Source organism: Hyperolius riggenbachi, chromosome 3 (genome assembly GCF_040937935.1).
Source record: "Hyperolius riggenbachi isolate aHypRig1 chromosome 3, aHypRig1.pri, whole genome shotgun sequence".
In the NCBI taxonomy this organism is placed as follows: domain Eukaryota; kingdom Metazoa; phylum Chordata; class Amphibia; order Anura; family Hyperoliidae; genus Hyperolius; species Hyperolius riggenbachi.
In genome coordinates, this window is record NC_090648.1 from 314,557,406 (window position 1) to 314,577,858 (window position 20,453).

Here is a 20,453-nt window from a genome sequence, read left to right on the forward strand (position 1 = left end):
TTTTCTGATTATTAGTGATCCGCAGTATCACTAGTAATACAGATATATTTGATTATATGGTGATCTGCGGCATCACCAATAATACAAATATTTATGCGTACTCTGGAAAACACAAGGAACAGATAACTTGTGGAAAACCCACCACACTGACGTTAACTCAGAGGGAAGGTGACCTCTGGAAGGAAGGGCAGTGTGTGCGATTCTGCGACTAGGATAAGAACGCAGAATTGCGTTCCTCAACAGTAATGATATGCTGAGGAGTTACTGAGTTCCCCGCAAGAAGAACTCAGCAAAGTAAACCCTTTAGTGGAAACCCACTAAAGGGGGCGAAGTCAAACGGAAAACGGTTCGGTATCAGAACTGGCAGAGAAGTACCGAATCGTCAGACAGAAATCAAGATCAGAGGTCAAGCCAAGGTCAGCAACGGGAAATCAGATGAGCAGAGGTACAGAATCGAGAAACACAAGGGAAGTCAGAAGCCAAGCCAATAGTCGGTAACGGTACGGGCTGGCGAGGTACAAAATCAGGAGACAAGAGAATAATGAGGTAACAGGCAAAAGGTCATACACAATATACAATGCAATTAGTACTTTAGGCTATCAACAGAATCTGGCTAAGTGTGGATCCCCAGCTCCAGCTGGTTCTAGCACACTTTGGGATCTGACTAGGGTCTGAGTGCTAACACACAAGTATTCGCTGACTGCAGACAACTTGCAACTGACAGAATGCCTGCTTTTATACTGTGCTGGACTCAAACAGCCCGCCCAGCCATTCAACCAATCACAACGTGGCTCAAGGACCTTGCAGCACAGCTCAAGGACCTTGCTGAGGTCAGCTGACCAGCTGGTCAGCTGACTCTCTTTCTAAGAGTATAAAAGGCTCTACTGCACACGCGCGCGGCCCCTACGGGGTCCAGACTGTCATGAGAGGTGTCTCGGCGAGCAGCATGCCATGAGGCCTGTGAAGGTGTTCCAGGAGTGCAGCCTCGACGTGGAGTACGCCGAGAGGTCTGCGACTGAACGGTGGATCGTGCTACCGCTGCGGACGTGGACGTTTCTCCGCGTTCCGCATGCGACCATGCGGGCGGTTGCGCTGCTGATGCGGACGCGAACAAACGTCCGCGTTCAGCCTGCTGCTGCCTCATTACAGTACCCCCCCTTTCAGGCATGACCTCCGGGCGTGCCTCGCCCGGTTTCCCAGGATACAACTCATGAAATCTCCTCCTTTTCTCCTCAGCATGAAGATCTCGAAGGGGAACCCATGACCTCTCCTCTGGCCCGTACCCCTTCCAGTGCACCAGATACTGGAGCTTGTTGCGTGAAAAACGGGAATCTAAAATGTCCTGGACTTCATATTCCAATTCCCCATCCACTACCACAGGAGCAGGGGGAGTAGAATCTACCCTTACCGCAGGCTTCAATAAAGAAACATGATAAGTCCTGCCACATCTCATATTAGTTGGTAATTTTACCCTGTAGGTGACCTCATTGATCCTACTCTCTATAGGAAAAGGCCCGATAAAGCGAGGACCTAATTTTGCTGATGGTTGCCTGAGAGGAATGTGTCTAGTAGAGACCCAAACATAATCTCCTGGAATAAAGTTCCACTCAGTGGAACGTTTTCTATCAGCAAATTTCTTTTGAACAGAAAAAGCTTTGTCCAAATTATCTCTGACCTTCCCCCAGATCTCTCTGAAAGTCCCCTGCCATTCCTGGAGAGCTGGAAGAGGTGACTCCTTGACTGGAAGTGACGTAAACTTGGGACACTTCCCATTGACAATCTGAAAGGGAGAATAACCAGAGGATGCGTTTTTCAGGTTATTGTGGGCAAATTCGGCAAATGGAAGGAATCTTGTCCAGAGATGTTGTGCATCTGCTATGTAACATCTAAGAAATTGCTCCATGGACTGATTGATCCTCTCCGTCTGCCCATTAGTCTGGGGATGGTAACCTGAAGAAAATGATAAAGAAATCCCCAGATCCTTACAAAAGGCCCTCCAGAATTTTGACACAAATTGTACCCCCCTATCAGATACAATATCCACCGGAATTCCATGTAACTTAAAGATGTTATTAATAAACAAATCTGCCAATTTTTGGGCAGATGGAAACCCAGACAGAGCAACGAAATGTGCCATTTTACTAAATCTGTCCGTAACAACCCAGATGACAGTGTTACCTTCAGATTCAGGCAGCTCACCCACAAAATCCATGGAAATGTGAGACCATGGAACCTGTGGAGAAGGCAGGGGCTGAAGAGAGCCTGCTGGAGCTTTCCTGGAGGACTTACTCCTGGCACAGACAGAGCAGGACTTAACAAATTCCTCACAATCAGACATGTAAGAAGGCCACCAGACTGCCCTATTCAAGAGTTCCTGGGTTCTGGCAATACCTGGATGTCCCACATTCTTATGTTCATGAAACATCTGGAGCACCCGTTCCCGAAAACGAATAGGGACGTACAGAAGTCCCTCAGGTTTGCCATTGGGAACATTGGACTGGCATGCAATAAGCGATTTTGACAAGTCTTCGGAGATCTCCGTGGCTGCCAGAAAATACCTTTCAGGTAGAATATTGACAGGGGTGGCTGGTAGGGCAGATTCAGATTCAAAACACCTGGATAAGGCGTCAGCCTTAACATTCTTATCCCCAGGCTTATAGGTTATGATAAAATCAAACCGGGAAAAAAAAAGTGCCCATCTCGCCTGCCTGGGTGTTAATCTTTTGGCCTTCTCAATGTATTCAAGGTTCTTATGGTCAGTATAAACAGTAAAGGGAAATTCTGCCCCCTCCAACCAATGACGCCACTCCTCTAGAGCTAACTTAACAGCCAACAATTCCCGGTTCCCCACATCATAATTCCTCTCTGCCGGTGCAAACTTTCTTGAAAAAAATGCACAAGGATGAACCTTATTATCGGGTCCAAAAGCTTGCGAGAGGACTGCCCCAACCCCAACCTCCGATGCATCTACCTCTACTATGAAGGGGCGGGTGACGTCAACATGACGCAATATGGGGGCGGAACAAAAAGATCTTTTTAATGATTGAAAGGCCTCAATGGCTTCTGGTGACCAGTTAGTCGCATCAGCGCCTTTCTTGGTCAACTGGGTCATGGGGGCGACAACTGAAGAGTACCCCTTAATAAACCGCCTATAATAGTTAGCAAAGCCTAAAAATCTCTGCAGGGCTTTGAGGCCTGAAGGTTGCGGCCAATCCAAAACTGCTGAGACTTTGCTTGGATCCATTGCCAGTCCAGAGGTGGAAATGATATACCCTAAAAATGCCACCTCTTTCACCTCGAAGAGGCATTTCTCCAGTTTAGCATATAACTGGTTCTCCCTGAGCTTCTGTAACACAAATTTTACATGCTGCCTGTGTTCCTGTAAATTTTTTGAAAAAATTAGAATATCATCCAGATAGACCACTGTGAACCTGCCAGACACATCTCTGAAAATATCATTAACAAACTCCTGAAAGACAGCTGGGGCATTGCACAATCCAAAGGGCATAACTAAATACTCATAGTGACCGTCAGGAGTGTTAAATGCGGTCTTCCACTCGTCGCCCTCTCTAATCCGAATAAGATTGTATGCCCCCCTCAAGTCTAATTTTGAAAAAACACAGGCCTCAGTAATCTGAGTAAACAGGTCATCAATGAGTGGAAGAGGGTATCGATTTTTTATGGTGATTTTGTTTAGCTGCCTGTAGTCTATGCAGGGGCGAAGACCACCATCCTTCTTTTTAACAAAAAAGAAACCTGCACCCGCAGGAGACTTGGAGGCGCGGATAAATCCCTTCTCCAAGTTCTCCTTGATGTAATCTTTCATTGCAACCTTTTCAGGGCTGGAGAGGTTGTACAAACGACCCCTAGGAGGCAGTGTACCCGGTCTCAATTCAATGGGGCAGTCATAGGGTCTATGTGGAGGCAACCTGTCAGCAGATCGAGGACAAAATACATCGGAAAAATCAGTGTACTGAGATGGGACCCCCTGGACCTGGACCTCTGAAGCACACACAGAAATAGATTTCAGACAATTCTCCTGACAATAGGGGGACCAGGCAGATAATTGACCCTCTTTCCAGTCTATTTGAGGGGAATGCTTCTTCAACCATGGTAGCCCCAGTATGACGGATGAGGTGGCCATCTTTAGAACATAGAACTGGATGACCTCAGTGTGCAATACTCCAACCTGAAGTGTGAGCGGCGGAGTTTGACAAAGAGGTGTCTTGTTCTGTAAAGGAGAGTCATCGATTGCTGTAACATAGATGTGTCTTTGTATGGGAAGAATGGGAATGTTAAAGTTTAAAGCAAGGTCTCTGTCAATGAAGTTGGCAGCTGACCCAGAGTCAACAAATGCAGAGGTAAGGAAGTCACTGTTCTCCCAATGAAGAGAACAGGGCAGCAAGATTTTATTCTGACATGGAGGTAGAACTGGCTCGCTTAGGGTGGTACCTCCAACCATCCCTAAGCGGACAAGTTTTCCGCCTTCTTACTGCAGTTCTGCACTCGATGACCCCTTTCCCCACAATATAGACACAGACCCTCCTTCCTTCTCCTAGCTTTCTCAGCGACTGAGAGTCGTCCGTGCCCCAACTGCATTGGCTCCTCCTCTGGAACCTCAGGGGAACCAACAGTAGAGGGCGCTCTAACTAGCACAGATGACCTGCCCTTTTTATGATAACGAATGCGTCTATCGATTTTAACCGATAAGGCAATAGCTGCATCTACGTCTTTGGGCTCAGGGTGGCTTATCATGACATCAATAATAGACTCAGAGAGACCGGTCATGTATGTGTCTAGAAGAGTGAACTGATCCCACCTCGCTGAGACCGCCCACCTTCTAAACTCGGCAGCGTACTCCTCAACCATACGATTGCCTTGCTTTAGGCCTCGGAGTTTACGCTCGGCAGTGCCGGCTAAATCAGGATCCTCATATATGATGGCCATGTTCTTGAAAAACTCGGACACAGAAGATAAGGCAGTGTGACCCTCAGGTAAGCTGAAAGCCCATGTCTGAGAATCCCCTTGTAACAAAGTTTTAATTAAAGTTACTCTCTGTACCTCAGAACCAGATGACATGGGCCTCATCTGAAAATAGGCTAAACAACGATTTTTGAAATTACTGAAGTCGGACCGAGAACCAGAAAATCTTTCAGGAAGAGCCATCTTAGGCTCGCTACTGGCTGGGGAGGGTAGAATATTAAGTGGTGCCGGTAGTTTCTGAAAGGCCTCAGTCAGCTGGTTGATCTGGACCTGCTGAGCAGCAACGGTGTTTCTAAGCTCATCGACTGCTGCAGTTAAAGTCTGCAACTGCTCGGCAACTCCCTCCATGTTACTTTTACTGGTCTGCAGTACTGTAATGTTGTGGTGATTGGTGCATACACTTCAGAGTTTTCTGATTATTAGTGATCCGCAGTATCACTAGTAATACAGATATATTTGATTATATGGTGATCTGCGGCATCACCAATAATACAAATATTTATGCGTACTCTGGAAAACACAAGGAACAGATAACTTGTGGAAAACCCACCACACTGACGTTAACTCAGAGGGAAGGTGACCTCTGGAAGGAAGGGCAGTGTGTGCGATTCTGCGACTAGGATAAGAACGCAGAATTGCGTTCCTCAACAGTAATGATATGCTGAGGAGTTACTGAGTTCCCCGCAAGAAGAACTCAGCAAAGTAAACCCTTTAGTGGAAACCCACTAAAGGGGGCGAAGTCAAACGGAAAACGGTTCGGTATCAGAACTGGCAGAGAAGTACCGAATCGTCAGACAGAAATCAAGATCAGAGGTCAAGCCAAGGTCAGCAACGGGAAATCAGATGAGCAGAGGTACAGAATCGAGAAACACAAGGGAAGTCAGAAGCCAAGCCAATAGTCGGTAACGGTACGGGCTGGCGAGGTACAAAATCAGGAGACAAGAGAATAATGAGGTAACAGGCAAAAGGTCATACACAATATACAATGCAATTAGTACTTTAGGCTATCAACAGAATCTATTATAAAAATATTTGCACAGTGCGCTCCTCACTGTAAAATTAATTTACTCAGTACTATTACTTTCCTGGTGCGCTATACTCAGTGGGGGTTGTGTGTACCCTATAAATGTTTCAATCTAAATCAAAGTTAGCGCTCAACAGGTACTCCTCTTAGCATGTAACCTAACAACCATCAGCCTTTGCGTCAGTATACAATATTGGATGGCTATGCCCCAACAATCCACATATTTTTTGCTCTTATGGCAAGAAAAATTGTCCTTATTTTGTGCCTTCCACCCTCCCAATATCAGTAACCCAGACTTCAGTGTATAAATTTGTATCAAAAGTCCAAGTTTCCAAGTCCCACTCTAGTATGAGCTGAGGATATCATACAAAACACACTGATCCTTTGGAATCCACTATTTGTGCAACAATTACGCTCACCAGATCGTAGTGCCAATCGTGACAGTTGGCATAAATCACATTCGGCCCAGCCAGTCGCAATCCTCAGGTCTCCTACACTTGCATCGATTTTTTCAGCATCATTTCCCTCAGTTCATGCAAGAAAAGGAAAAAAAGAGACGGCTCCTTTGGTGCAATACGTAATCCTCAGTTTACACCACCTGTGTACCACACACTCCTTCACCATTAAGCACCCGGTGCCCACACTGCACTTCCCAGGCACCAGTATCAAATACTAGCCCCTTACCAGAAATTGTGGCTGACCCTCACGACCAGCATCAAAATTTGTCAAGCTGTACTGCAATCCTCATAACGACTTTCTCAGCAACACTGCACCTTGAACTCAGACAAATGCTTCCATAGTGTAATACCGTTTATTCTTAGTAAAAATCGTATAAAATTGTACTCACAAACATCAGTAAAATCTGCGCATATCAATAAAATCCTCGAGGCTCAGCGTCCCTCTCCGTGGATAGGCTCCGTGGCGGAGCCTATCCACGGAGAGGGACGCTGAGCCTCGAGGATTTTATTGATATGCGCAGATTTTACTGATGTTTGTGAGTACAATTTTATACGATTTTTACTAAGAATAAACGGTATTACACTATGGAAGCATTTGTCTGAGTTCAAGGTGCAGTGTTGCTGAGAAAGTCGTTATGAGGATTGCAGTACAGCTTGACAAATTTTGATGCTGGTCGTGAGGGTCAGCCACAATTTCTGGTAAGGGGCTAGTATTTGATACTGGTGCCTGGGAAGTGCAGTGTGGGCACCGGGTGCTTAATGGTGAAGGAGTGTGTGGTACACAGGTGGTGTAAACTGAGGATTACGTATTGCACCAAAGGAGCCGTCTCTTTTTTTCCTTTTCTTGCATGAACTGAGGGAAATGATGCTGAAAAAATCGATGCAAGTGTAGGAGACCTGAGGATTGCGACTGGCTGGGCCGAATGTGATTTATGCCAACTGTCACGATTGGCACTACGATCTGGTGAGCGTAATTGTTGCACAAATAGTGGATTCCAAAGGATCAGTGTGTTTTGTATGATATCCTCAGCTCATACTAGAGTGGGACTTGGAAACTTGGACTTTTGATACAAATTTATACACTGAAGTCTGGGTTACTGATATTGGGAGGGTGGAAGGCACAAAATAAGGACAATTTTTCTTGCCATAAGAGCAAAAAATATGTGGATTGTTGGGGCATAGCCATCCAATATTGTATACTGACGCAAAGGCTGATGGTTGTTAGGTTACATGCTAAGAGGAGTACCTGTTGAGCGCTAACTTTGATTTAGATTGAAATATCAACAGAATCTGGCTAAGTGTGGATCCCCAGCTCCAGCTGGTTCTAGCACACTTTGGGATCTGACTAGGGTCTGAGTGCTAACACACAAGTATTCGCTGACTGCAGACAACTTGCAACTGACAGAATGCCTGCTTTTATACTGTGCTGGACTCAAACAGCCCGCCCAGCCATTCAACCAATCACAACGTGGCTCAAGGACCTTGCAGCACAGCTCAAGGACCTTGCTGAGGTCAGCTGACCAGCTGGTCAGCTGACTCTCTTTCTAAGAGTATAAAAGGCTCTACTGCACACGCGCGCGGCCCCTACGGGGTCCAGACTGTCATGAGAGGTGTCTCGGCGAGCAGCATGCCATGAGGCCTGTAAAGGTGTTCCAGGAGTGCAGCCTCGACGTGGAGTACGCCGAGAGGTCTGCGACTGAACGGTGGATCGTGCTACCGCTGCGGACGTGGACGTTTCTCCGCGTTCCGCATGCGACCATGCGGGCGGTTGCGCTGCTGATGCGGACGCGAACAAACGTCCGCGTTCAGCCTGCTGCTGCCTCATTACAGAAATACACAAATATATACAGTAATCCGCATCGCAATATGGAAAATAACAAACGCGCTAGTATGAGTATATATTGGCAAAGAACCAATATATGACGCAACACTAACTAAGAAGCAATAGTCCGCGACGCAATATGGAAAATAACAAACGCGCTAGTATGCATATATATTGGCAATAAAACAATATATGACACAAGACTAGCAGAATAACAAATCTAACTGAGATACGAATATACTGGCGAACCAATATATATGCACGTATCAGGAACTAACTACGGTCCCGAAGGACACACATAAACAAGGACTGAGACAAACGGAATGAACGCTTGCTAATCTAGTCACTGCCTCAGCGACACCAAGTGTTCATATGTAGACAAACACACAGGAGTGAGATAGTCAATAGCAACCGCAGCTATATGACTAATCTCCAGGAACAGGACTGGAAGGATTCACTGCTCCTCTGCAGGAGCCAATGCAACCCACAAGGCAAGACAGACAGAATGAACGCTTGCTAATCTAGTCACTGCCACAGCGACAGCAAGTGTTCACAAACAAGACAGACTGGAATGAAGTAGCCAATCGCGACCGCAGCGATGGCTTACTTCGCAAGAACAGAACTGGAAGTATTCACTGCTCCTCCGCAGGAGTCAGTGCAATCCACACAAGGTAACACAGGAACTAGGAACAGGTGCCCAGGGTAACAGCTTAGACAGGCTAAGACTGAAACTATGACAGGGCAGGGAGCACAGCAGGAAGCAACTCTTTATGTTTCTTTTATGTAAAGCCTGTTTCAAATAATCACACAGCATCTCAATAGGATTAGGATCTCGGCTTTAACTCAGCCATTCCAGGAATCTTTATTACTTAGTTTATATCCACTAGGACCTTGGTGGATTTACTGGTGTGTTTTAAGCCATTTTTGTGTTGCAGGGTCCAGTACCGCTTCAGCTTTAATTTTCCTAGAGATGGTCTCACATGTTCCTCAAGCAGCCTTTGATACACAGTTCATGATGGATTCTATGATGGTGATCTGGCCAGGTCCTGCTGCAGCAAAGCATCCCCAAACCATGACTCTTCTACCTCCATGTTTCACAGTAGGTATGAGAGGTTCTTTTCTTGTAACGCTTTATTATAAATAATATTTTGGACTGGTCGTTTAGAAAAATCTGATGTGTGTTTGTACCTTTAGAGAGTAAAGGTCTTGCACAGCTCCCATGCAAGTTAAAGTTGAGCACCTTTTCTAATTGCAGAGGCAAAATTATGGTGCGCAGTCAGCAATGGCAATTTCATTGGTATTTACACACGTAACATAGTGCACATTGTTTGCATAGTGAAACTCAGACTATGTAGGTAACGCATGCATTACTAGTAACACTATTTGGCAGGGCCGAATTTACAGCTCAAGAGCCTACAGGCACATAAGATCTGGCACCCTAAGCTCCTCCCCTTAACACCGGCCACACCCCTAGAACAATCGGCTCTGGCGCAGGTGTGAGTTTACTTGTGCAAGCACGAAGAGGAGTGTGGCCGTGTAACATATCAGACATGCTCTTGTCAGGTATGTTCCAGAGATCCGTGTGCAGCAACAATGAGGGCCAGGATGACTTTGGAAGCCTCCACAGGATCCAAAGGCTTCCCTCTTCTTAGGTTAGTATTTCTTTTTTTTTTAAATACTGCCTTGGGTACACTTTAAGTATACGTTAAACAACATGCTGCCCGATCGTAATTTTGATATCTAGTAGAAATCATCTGACGCTGTTGTTGGGTGTCAGGTGGCAATGCACTGATCGGCAGTGGAACGCAACTGGCTAGGGCCATAATTTCAGGAAGCCGGGTGGGTGGGCAGAGCGGAGAGGAACACCGTTGGCTGGGACAATCATTTGAGGAAGCCAGGTGGGCGGGCATAGCGGAGAGGAACACAGCCCACGGTGCTAGCCTGCACCTCTCTAGCCTCTGCCTCTTGCTGTACAAACTCTCTGCTATCTTACACCCTGCAGAGCGAGGAAAACAAGGAGACATTTTGGGCAGCTAGTGACCCGCCCTCAAAGACAAAGACTTATATATTGCTTTTCTCCTGGCGGTCTCAAAGCGCCAGAGTTGCAGCCACTAGGACGCGCTCTATAGGCAGTAGCAGTGTTAGGGAGACTTGCCTAAGGTCTCCTGCTGAATAGGTGCTGGCTTACTGAACAGGCAGAGCCGAGATTCGAACCCTGGTCTCCCATGTCAGAGGCAGAGCCCTTAACCATTACACTATCCAGCCTCACCAATGGCCCGCCCCTAGGCACGTGCCTTCATGCCTAATAGCAAATCCGGCCCTGCTATTTTAGTAAATGCGCAGTTTAGAAACAATGCAAACATTACCTACATTACCAGAGTTGAGTGCAACACACTATAGCCTCAATTCACTAAGAATTACTGCATTCGGTAATGCAGAAAAGGCAGCTTTTTTCGATCACCATGGCAAATGCTAATTCACTAGACCAATTACTGCACTGAAAAGTAAAATTACCGACTAGTGAGGTAAATTACTGACTTGTGCAGTAGATACCTTTAATGTCAAGGAATTGCAATTCACAATGATTAAATCATTTGGTAAATCAATCAAAAGTGTTCAGTATTTACCTCCAGCTCTAACTTACACTCTCCATGCGGTAACATTGACAGATGTAGCAGACAACCAATAGGGAGAGCCAGACAGCCAATAGGGAGAGCCTTGCAGCCCTGCTTCTCACCCCATTGGTTGCGTACTCTGGAGGGCGGGACTTCAGAACGCAGAGTAGGGGAAAAGACATTTTAAAAGGCTTTTCTGTATCCCTTTAGATGTGAATATCTGTATATTGGAATACAGAAGCACTCCCTCTGGTGGCTGTGGTACTTCTAAAGGGAATCCAGGTCACCCAAACCTGGGAGCCATAGCTTGATTACACAGATAATCCCAGTTTACTTTCCCTGGTAGTAACAACTTGACTTGCCTCCTAATCCTCCATACTGTGATTTATTTGGCTATTCAAATGTCTTTCTGTTCTTTATATTGCCTCCTGTAATTTGTATCACTCACCTGTTCCTCTGAAACCTTATGGACAATGTTGTTACTATGTTCTTGTTGATTATCATTATTGCTCTTCCCCTTATAGGGGGTTCTTTTTGCTATTCATTGTTAAACTGAGCTTAAAATTCAATAAAACCCTTTTGAAAGGGAATCTGGGGATGCACTGGACAGAAAAAACATGACTCATGCACACAGACTCAGTTTCCTGCCTGACCTGGTCCACACAGCTCCGTAAGAAATCTCACTTACTTACCGAGCTTTGATTAGTGAATTAAAGAATGTTTGTTTGGTAAATTACTGAACCTTTTCCGGATGCGGGAGATCTTAGTGAATTTGGAAAAAAAAAAGTGTAAAACACCGAATGTGGTATTTTACCGACCTTATTTTATTTTACCCAACTGCCCTTAGTGAATTGACGCCTATAAGCAATTTGCATAAATACTAGTAAATTATCATGTGCTGTCTGCTTATGGTAATCTTACCAGCCTTTGATCAAGGGTTAGTAGATTACAATCTACTAACTGTATTTCACAACTGTACCATTGCATTAAAGGGAACCTTAACTGAGCCTTAAAAAAAAATTCACTTACCTGGAGCTTCCACCAGCCCCGTGCAGATGTCCTGTGCCCGCACCGTCACTCACCGATCCCTCGGTCACCTGCTGTGGCTGAGTTTCGTCTTCGGCGACTGGCCAACTGCCCAGCTAGTATGCCTGGGCTAGTGTGGCCGCATGCTTCCTTGATCCAGGTCCCATCCCTGTGGCTGTCCTGCGCATGCGCAGTATGCATACTACATACATACGCATAGTGCGTGTACTGCGCAGGCACAGGACAGCCACAAGGACAGGAGTTCAATCCAGGATGCGCGCCTGCGCACTTGCTCCGAAAACAAAACTGAGCCATGGCGGGGTACCGGATGATTGGTGAGTGATGTCACCTGCACAGGATGTCTGCAAGGGGCCGGTGGAAGCCCCAGGTAAGTGAAACTTTTTAAAGGCTTGGTTAAGGTTCCCTTAATGCATTGTTGTGCTGGTGGATAGCACACATCTTTCTTTATAATCTACTTGTTGAATCTTTGTATACGTTTGTAAATAAACTTTTTTTTTTTATTTCAGTATAAAAGTTTTCAAATTTTTGATCTTGTATTATTATGACCTTGATTAATTTAGCGCCAGTAAAATTACCATGTGTAAATAGAGAATGGCAATTTCACCAGTATTTACACAAGCAATGTAGCATGTGTTACACTCAGGGCAACTCTCATTATGCAGGTAACGTGCACGTTGCTTCTAGAACGTGTTATGCTAGTGGCATAGCAGGCGTTGTGTTACCTACATGACACAAGTAATGTTATGTTCATTTTACTGTGAAGTGAGTGAATAAGTGAATTGAGGCATTTATGTGGAACCTCTAGCGTTAGCTGGGTTGCACGATCACTATACACTGTATAAGTGTAAGGCTCATTTTTTTTTGTGTATGAATGCCAAAAAAAAAATCACTTCTCAGATTGTATGTACTTTATTCAACACCCTCCACCCTCCTTTTTTTCTTCTTTTTTTTATCTTACAATGTCTTGGCCTAAGGTTTAATTTACTACCTTGAATGTAGTTTGTATAATTATTGTAAATGACGTGGATCCTAAATTGATCTGTTACCTCTAGTTTGTATGTTTCAGTTGCTCACCAGCAGAGGGCACTGTTAGGTAAATAAGACCAGAATTACCAGCACATTTTAATTCCCATGGAACTAGACATGATTTATCAACATAAAAAGCAATCTGAAATCATCAGAGTTCAAGTGAGTACTACTATGTGAAGAGGAGAAAACTGAATATTAATAGAACTACATTATATTTAGAACATTTACAAAGAATACAATTTTTAGAACTTTGTAAACACTGTATTAAAAAAGAGGAAAAAGTTGAAAATGATGAAAGATATCAGACAAATGGTACCCATACACGCTACAATAAAAACTTTCGATTTTCCTGTTTATTCGAGTAAAACAATCAAATCGAATGATAGTCAAAAATAATCTTTGTTTCAATCAAGAAAATTGAACAATTATCCAGTTTTTTTTATAAAAATCCGATCAGACAATCTTTATATTTGATCTAATAGAATAATCTAACAAAATTATCTAATCAAAAAAATTATACCATGTATGAGCACCTAAAGGCAAATTCTGGAAATTGGTGACTTATGGTGGCCATACATGGTACAATTTTTTCATCCAATCTTATCATTTCTATGTAATATCAGAATCAGAAGGGAACTGCCTAAATTATTCTTTCAGTATATTCACTTAATTTACCCTTATACTACACAGAAATGATAAGATTGGATGAAAAAAGTGTACCATGTATGGCCACCATAAGGTAGATTTCTATATTACATGGAAATGGTAAAAAAATATTGTCTCATTAGTGATCAACTTTAATGGATGGTCCTCTAGCGTTGCAGTACTAGGGCCCCAGGCTTAAATATGGGCCAGGAGTTTGTAAGTTACTCCCGTGTTTGTCTATGTTGTCTATGTTTCTATGCTTTACAGTATAGATAAGCAATTTGTAAATTTGCAAAATGCAATAGACCCTGAACAAGCATGCAGCAGAGCAGGTGTTTCTGACATTATTGTTAGATCTGACAAGATTAGCCGCATGCTTGTTTCTACTGTGATTCAGACACTACTGCAGCCATAAAGATCAGCAGGGCTGCCAGGCAACTGGCATTGTTTAAAAGGAAATAAATATAGCAGCCTCCATATTCTTCTTATTTCAGTTGTCCTTTAACCTCCTTGTCGGTAATCCCGAGCTAGGGTCGGAGCAGAAAAAAGCGCAGCTCACAGCCGTAATCCCGACCTGTGCTCGGGGTAGCCGCCGGAGGATGTATGCAGAGCAATGTGCGCAGTGGGCGTTTCAACATACCTCCCAGGGGATCCGACGTTGGCCGCCACTCTTCCTCCACTCCTCCGAGGCTCCGCTTCCCCCTGGTGAGATCGCCAGCTGTCATCATGACGGCAGCCAGCAATCTCACTTTAGGGTTGCAGCGTCACCAGAAGGATGGAGGGAAAACTGCAGCGCTGAAGCCACGGAGATGAGTGATTCCTGGAACTGCTGCAGATCTCCCTGGCAGCATGATTTTTCCAGGTTTTAGGGTCTGAAAGGGTGCAAAAAAATTGCACTGTTTTTAGACCCTAAAATCCGGAAAGAATCATAATGCCAAGGGAGTTAATCTTTCAACTACTAGTTCTGAAGAACACTGAATCCACTAAAGACGCGCTAAAAAGTAACTTTTATTTAATCACTTAAAAGATAAGGACAGCAACTATATAATAATTCGCCTGTCCTGTATCCTCCTGTGTACCTGTGTCCATGCGTTGTGCCTGGCATGTATGCCCAGCACGTGGTCAGACTTCAGACAGCGAAAGGGGGGATGGGTGGGCGTGTGTGCTTGGGTCCAGATCGTGTGCACTGGTTGCAACTGTGTGTGCATTGCGGGGCTGGGAGGGGTCACACCCGGGGCCTAGCATACATTTTTTGAAAGTCAAACCTTTTAGCTAGTTTCTAATAAAAGCCATGTACAATCGCAGAAGAGCGGCCTTGATTCACCTTAGGTAGTGTATTAGTGTTCTAGGCTAACTCCCAGTAGAGACTGTGGTAGTAGCCATTTGAGATGGCCCGAACGGTTCAGCCGCGAACTTATTCGCGCAAACTTTGGTGGTTTGCGTTTGCGGTGAACCTCGTGCTATATGCTAGTTCGGCCCACCCACTATACTACATCATTAGGGTCAACTTTGACCCTTGGCATCACAGTCAGCAGACACAGGGTAGCCAATCAGGCTACACTCCCTTCTGGAGGCCCCCTCCCCTTATAAAATGCAGGCAGCGTCAGCCATTTCACTCACTCATGTGGCTGCAGTAATTAGAGAAGGAAGAAAACCTGGCTGCTGACATAGGGAAAGCTTAGTTAGGCTCTTGTGTTAGGCTTGTTAGGTTGCTCCTTCTTGCTGATACTGGTATTGCTAAAAAGCACTCCTCATCCTCAACAGCTCTTTTGAGAGCTAATGTTGTTCTTGTGATCTATTTTTTTGTGTGTGTGTCCCACAGACACTTGTGTTGCATATACAGCCCTGTCAGTCAGTCACAGCTGCTAGTGGAACCTTGGCCCCTTGGTAATTCCTACTGTGCCACTGCCAGGCCCAGCACATTAAGTGACTACTACCTGTGTTGGTGACAGCTGCACATTTGTAATACCAATCACTGCATACCCACCTGTTCAGTTCACCTACCAATGTGAACGCACGCAGTGTCACTGCATCTGTTCATGGTACTTGTGTGTGTGACAGCTGCACATTTGTAATACCAATCACTGCATACCCACCTGTTCAGTGCACCTACCTACGTGAGCGCACGCAGTGTCACTGCACCTGTTCACGGTACCTGTACGTGTGACAGCTGCACATTTGTAATACCAATCACTGCATACCCACCTGTTCAGTGCACCTACCTACCTACGTGAGCACACGCAGTGTCACTGCACCTGTTCACGGTACCTGTGTGTGTGGCAAGCTGCACATTTGTAATACTAGTCATTGCATAATTGTTCACAGTACCTGTGTGACCGTACACTGTGTAATATACCAGTCCGTGCATACCTGTTAACTGCACCTGTGTGACAGCTGCACATTGTATTGTAATACCATTCCCTGCATACCTTTCACTGCACCTGTGTGACTGCACATTGTATTAGTCAAGTCAATGCATACCTTTCACTTCACCCCCCCCCCCCCCTGATATGGACAAAACAACAGGCAGAGGCAGAGCCAGAGGCAGGCCACCTGGCAGGTCTGTTCGAGGTCGTGCTGACGTGATTTCATGCAGCCCTGGCCCAACGTATACTGCTCAGAAAAAGGCACGTCCCCTTAACTCCCAAGATTGTCAGGACGTGGTTGACTATTTAACACAGAACACTTCATCTTCTGCAGCCACCAGCGCTACTACAAGCACCACATCCGCTGCATTTGACACTTTGCAGGAGTTATTTGGTGGGGAACTGATTCGCAGACTTTATTGTTACAACAAGATGAAGGCGCTAAGCAAGTTACACCCCCTCATATGTCTGAGTTAGGCGACACTATGGACGTAACGTGTGAGGAGGAGGATGATGAAGTACCTGCTGTTGGTGCAGTTTATGAGGTGTCTGAGGCAAGGGAAGCTGGGGAGGATGATTATGATGATTATGATGATACAGATGCCACATGGGATCCTAAGAGACAAAATGACCAAGGGGACAGTTCAGAGGGGGTGTCAGAGAGGAGTAGGAGGAGACAAGTTGCTGAAAGAAGCAGGGGGAGCTCGTCTTCAGAAAAAGCTGGTGACAGTGTCCGGCGCCATGTATCGCCACCTATGGACAGCCAGCCAATATGCTCTTCAACGTCAGCTGCTGATGCCACCATAGGGCCATCACCTCAGGGGGGCTCAGCGGTTTGGATTTTTTTTTGTGTGTCTGCCTTAGATCAGAGCAATGCCATCTGTTCTCTCAGCCACCAAAAATTGAGCTGTGGAAAGGCCAACAGCCGCGTAGGGACAACTGCCTTATGAAGGCACATGGAGAAAAGGCACAAACTGCAATAGGAAGAGCACCAGAGTAAAAGAAGCACACAAAAGCAAAACCACCCTCCTTCTCCTCTTCATCCTTCAGGTGCATCATCTTCTTCATCGCTTTCTCCCTGGCACCTTCACAATCACAGCCACCCTCCTCCACTCTGCCTCTCACCTGCAGCGGTTCCTGCTCCTCTGCACACAGCAGCAGCCAGGTGTCCGTGAGGGAAATCTTTGAGCCGAAGAAGACAATGTCTGCCAGTCAGTCCCTTGCCCGGCGTCTGACAGCTGGCTTACCATACCAGCTGGGGGACTCTGAGGCCTTCTGAAAATTTGTGGCCATTGGGACACCGCAGTGGAAGATACCAGGCCGCAATTATTTCTCAAAAAAGGCGATACCCAAACTGTACCATGAAGTTGAAAGGCAAGTGGTGTCATCTCTGGCACACAGCGTTGGGTTAAGGGTCCGTCTGACCACGGATGCCTGGTCTGCCAAGCAAGGTCAGGGCAGGTACATTACTTACAAGTCCATTGGGTCAACCTGGTGACCGCTGGCAAGCAGGGAGTACGTGGCTGTGCAGCGGACCTAGTTGTGACACCTCCACGGCTTGCAGGCAGGCCTGCTGCCACCTCCTCTCCTCCTGCTACATCCTCTTCGCTGTCGTCGTCCTCCTCCTCCTAGGCTGAGTGGCAGTGCTGCGATCTCCTCTCCAGCTAAACAGACCCAGCTCCCCAGGACCTATGCTGCATGCCAGGTACGACGATGTCACGCCATCTTAGACATGTCGTGCCTCAAAGCGGAGAGTCACACTGGAGCAGCTCTCCTGGCTGCTCTTAACAAACAGGTGGACCAGTGGCTGACCCTGCACCAACTGGAGATCGGCAACGTGGTGTGTGACCGGCAGCAATCTCATTTCGGCTTTGAATTTGGGAAAGTTGACACATGTACCCTGCATGGCACATGTGCTGAATCTAATAATTTAGAGATTTGTGTCTAAGTACCCAGGCTTACAGGACGTCCTGAAGCAGTCCAGGAAGGTGTGTGGGCATTTCAGGCGGTCTTACACGGCCATGGCACGCTTTGCCGATATTCAGCGGAGAAACAACTTGCCGGTGAGACTCTTGATTTGCGATAGTCCGACTCACTGGAATTCAACGCTCCTGATGTTCAACCGCCTGCTACAACAGGAGAAAGCCATCAAACAGTATCTCTACAACTACAGTCAAAGGACATGCTCTGGGGAGATGGGGATGTTTTTGCCGAAGTACTGGACACTCATGCGAAAGAGGTCAGAAAAGCCCACTTTTGGTCAGTAGTAAAGGGGGTGATTAGAGCACCCTAAAATGCACACAGAGAATCCTACATGATTCAACCAAGAAGTGCTTCATCAGGGATATATGTTCTATACGAAATACAGTGCAAAATAAAAGTGCACAATAATAATCAGAAAATCAAAAAACGCATCCCCCAAAAAGTAAAACAAAATAGTGTCTATAGCCAGCAAAAGCCCATGTCAGAGCTGAGCGCTGCTGGACACACACTGATTTTATACCAGCAAAGGCCTAAGTGGGACGTACATGAAAAAAGGCGTGTGGAAAAAAGGACGCATGGTTTGCCGGTAGTAGAATCTCGCTAGTCAATATAATTTATAGACACATGCATGTACAGTTTGCCATTGTGTATGTGCTATGTTCCTAAATGTATCTTTTTTCATAAAGTATTTTTTTTTTGGCTTTTAACTCAAATTTGGGAGCTTTTCTTTCATTCTTTTTTTTTTTCTTTTTCTTTTGAAGAAGGGTTGCTAAAATGTTCCTGACACTCAAAGTACCATATACCATTTCAACATCTACTCATATCTATTTGGATACTTCTGTAACATTTGTGATAAGCATATGTAGTGCAATGAAATATGTAGAAGTATTTGACAATAAAAAAAAAGAGTTGCATCTTAAAATAGTCTTAATGTATGCATAAAAATTAGCTCTGTTTTTGTTAGCACTTTCCTCCCACATAGTGTCTCATCTGGTAGCATTTTTATTTCTTAAAGCCCATGATAATTGTACTGAATATGTGGTACATCTATCATCAACTGCACATTACCAATGTTATATTACGGTTATTATGGCAGCACGGTGGCGTAGTGGTTAGCTCTCTCGCCTTGCAGCGCTGGGTCCCTGGTTTGAATCCCAGCCAGGGCACTATCTGCAAAGAGTTTGTATGTTCTCTCTGTGTCTGCGTGGGTTTCCTCCGGGCACTCCGGTTTCCTCCCACATTACAAAAACATACGGATAAGTTAATTGGCTCTAAAAATTGGCCCTAGACTACAGTACCTATGTATCATTTTACCTCTTTCCTACTGTCAAGGGCCCCATACACTGGTCGATTTCAGACATCGATCGATTGATTCTTTCAAATCAGCAAATGTAGTGATTTCGATCAATTTCGATCGATTTGATCTATCTAACAGGATGGAAAATCTAGGTCGATCTGCTGCTGGCAGCAGATCGATGGCCCATACAGTTGCAGTGGATCTAATGGTGCAATAATGCATTTAGATCGATTTTCAATAGATTTCCAATAGATTTCATTCTGAAATCTATTGGAAATCTGTTCCTAATGTGTGGCACACATCAGATAGATTCCTGTCAGATGCAACTTGACAGGCATCTGACAGAAATCTATCTGATGGTTGAATCTGCAAATCTATAAGTGTATGGCCACCAGTCCAACACTTTGATCTGAAGAGACTGGCGCTGCCAGTCAGAGTATTTAGCACAGCTAGACCACAGGGTTTATGATCTCTTATTATTGATCAATGCATTTGGACTTCAGCAAAGACAATGTAATGTACAGCCATGGATTATTAACAATTAAAATGCACCCTCCTATGTGCTCCCACAGCCAGGAACATTCTGCGCAGGTATGTGAGGATGGCGGGGGCACACACACAGCTGCGTCATGCATGCGCAGAATCGCAAGACTGGCCGGATTACCTGGAGCTATTACACGTAACCAAGGGGCCATTGAGAACGGCGAGGGAGCCCCCGCACCTCATGGAGCTAGAGGAAGCCCCTGGTAAGTATAAATACACCATATTCAGCCATCTCAGGTACCCTTTAACACTGCTACTGCTTGTAGAGCACACCCTAGCGGCTGCAGCTCTGGTGCTTTGAGTCCACCAATAGAAGAGCGTGATATAAATGTTCTGTGTCTTGTCTATTGGTATTATTATTATTTATTGTATTTATAAAGTGCCAGCATATTAAGCAGCACTGGAAAACAAATACATACAAGTTACAAAGGATGACAGACTAAATGTAACAAGGTTATACAACATAGGAAAAACAGGGTAAAAAACACATGATCATGTGATTTTGGGCTGGTTAGGTAGGTCCAGTCATTCAAGTATGAGGTGGTCATAGGAAAGGAGCACATGATCATGTAGAATACACTAGGGGAGGGAGGACCCTGCCAAGGACTTACAATCTACGGGGAGGGGAGATGGACACACTA

General features: G+C 45.3%; 1 long non-coding RNA gene across 1 annotated transcript; it reads left to right on the forward strand.

The window, feature by feature from the left end:
- The first annotated feature begins 5,353 nt into the window (after positions 1-5,353).
- Positions 5,354-19,999, forward strand: LOC137563787 (uncharacterized). Its single transcript, XR_011030438.1, has 4 exons — positions 5,354-5,937; positions 9,223-9,390; positions 13,002-13,137; positions 19,842-19,999. It is a non-coding gene; the product is annotated as an uncharacterized lncRNA (long non-coding RNA).
- The last annotated feature ends 454 nt before the right edge of the window (positions 20,000-20,453 follow it).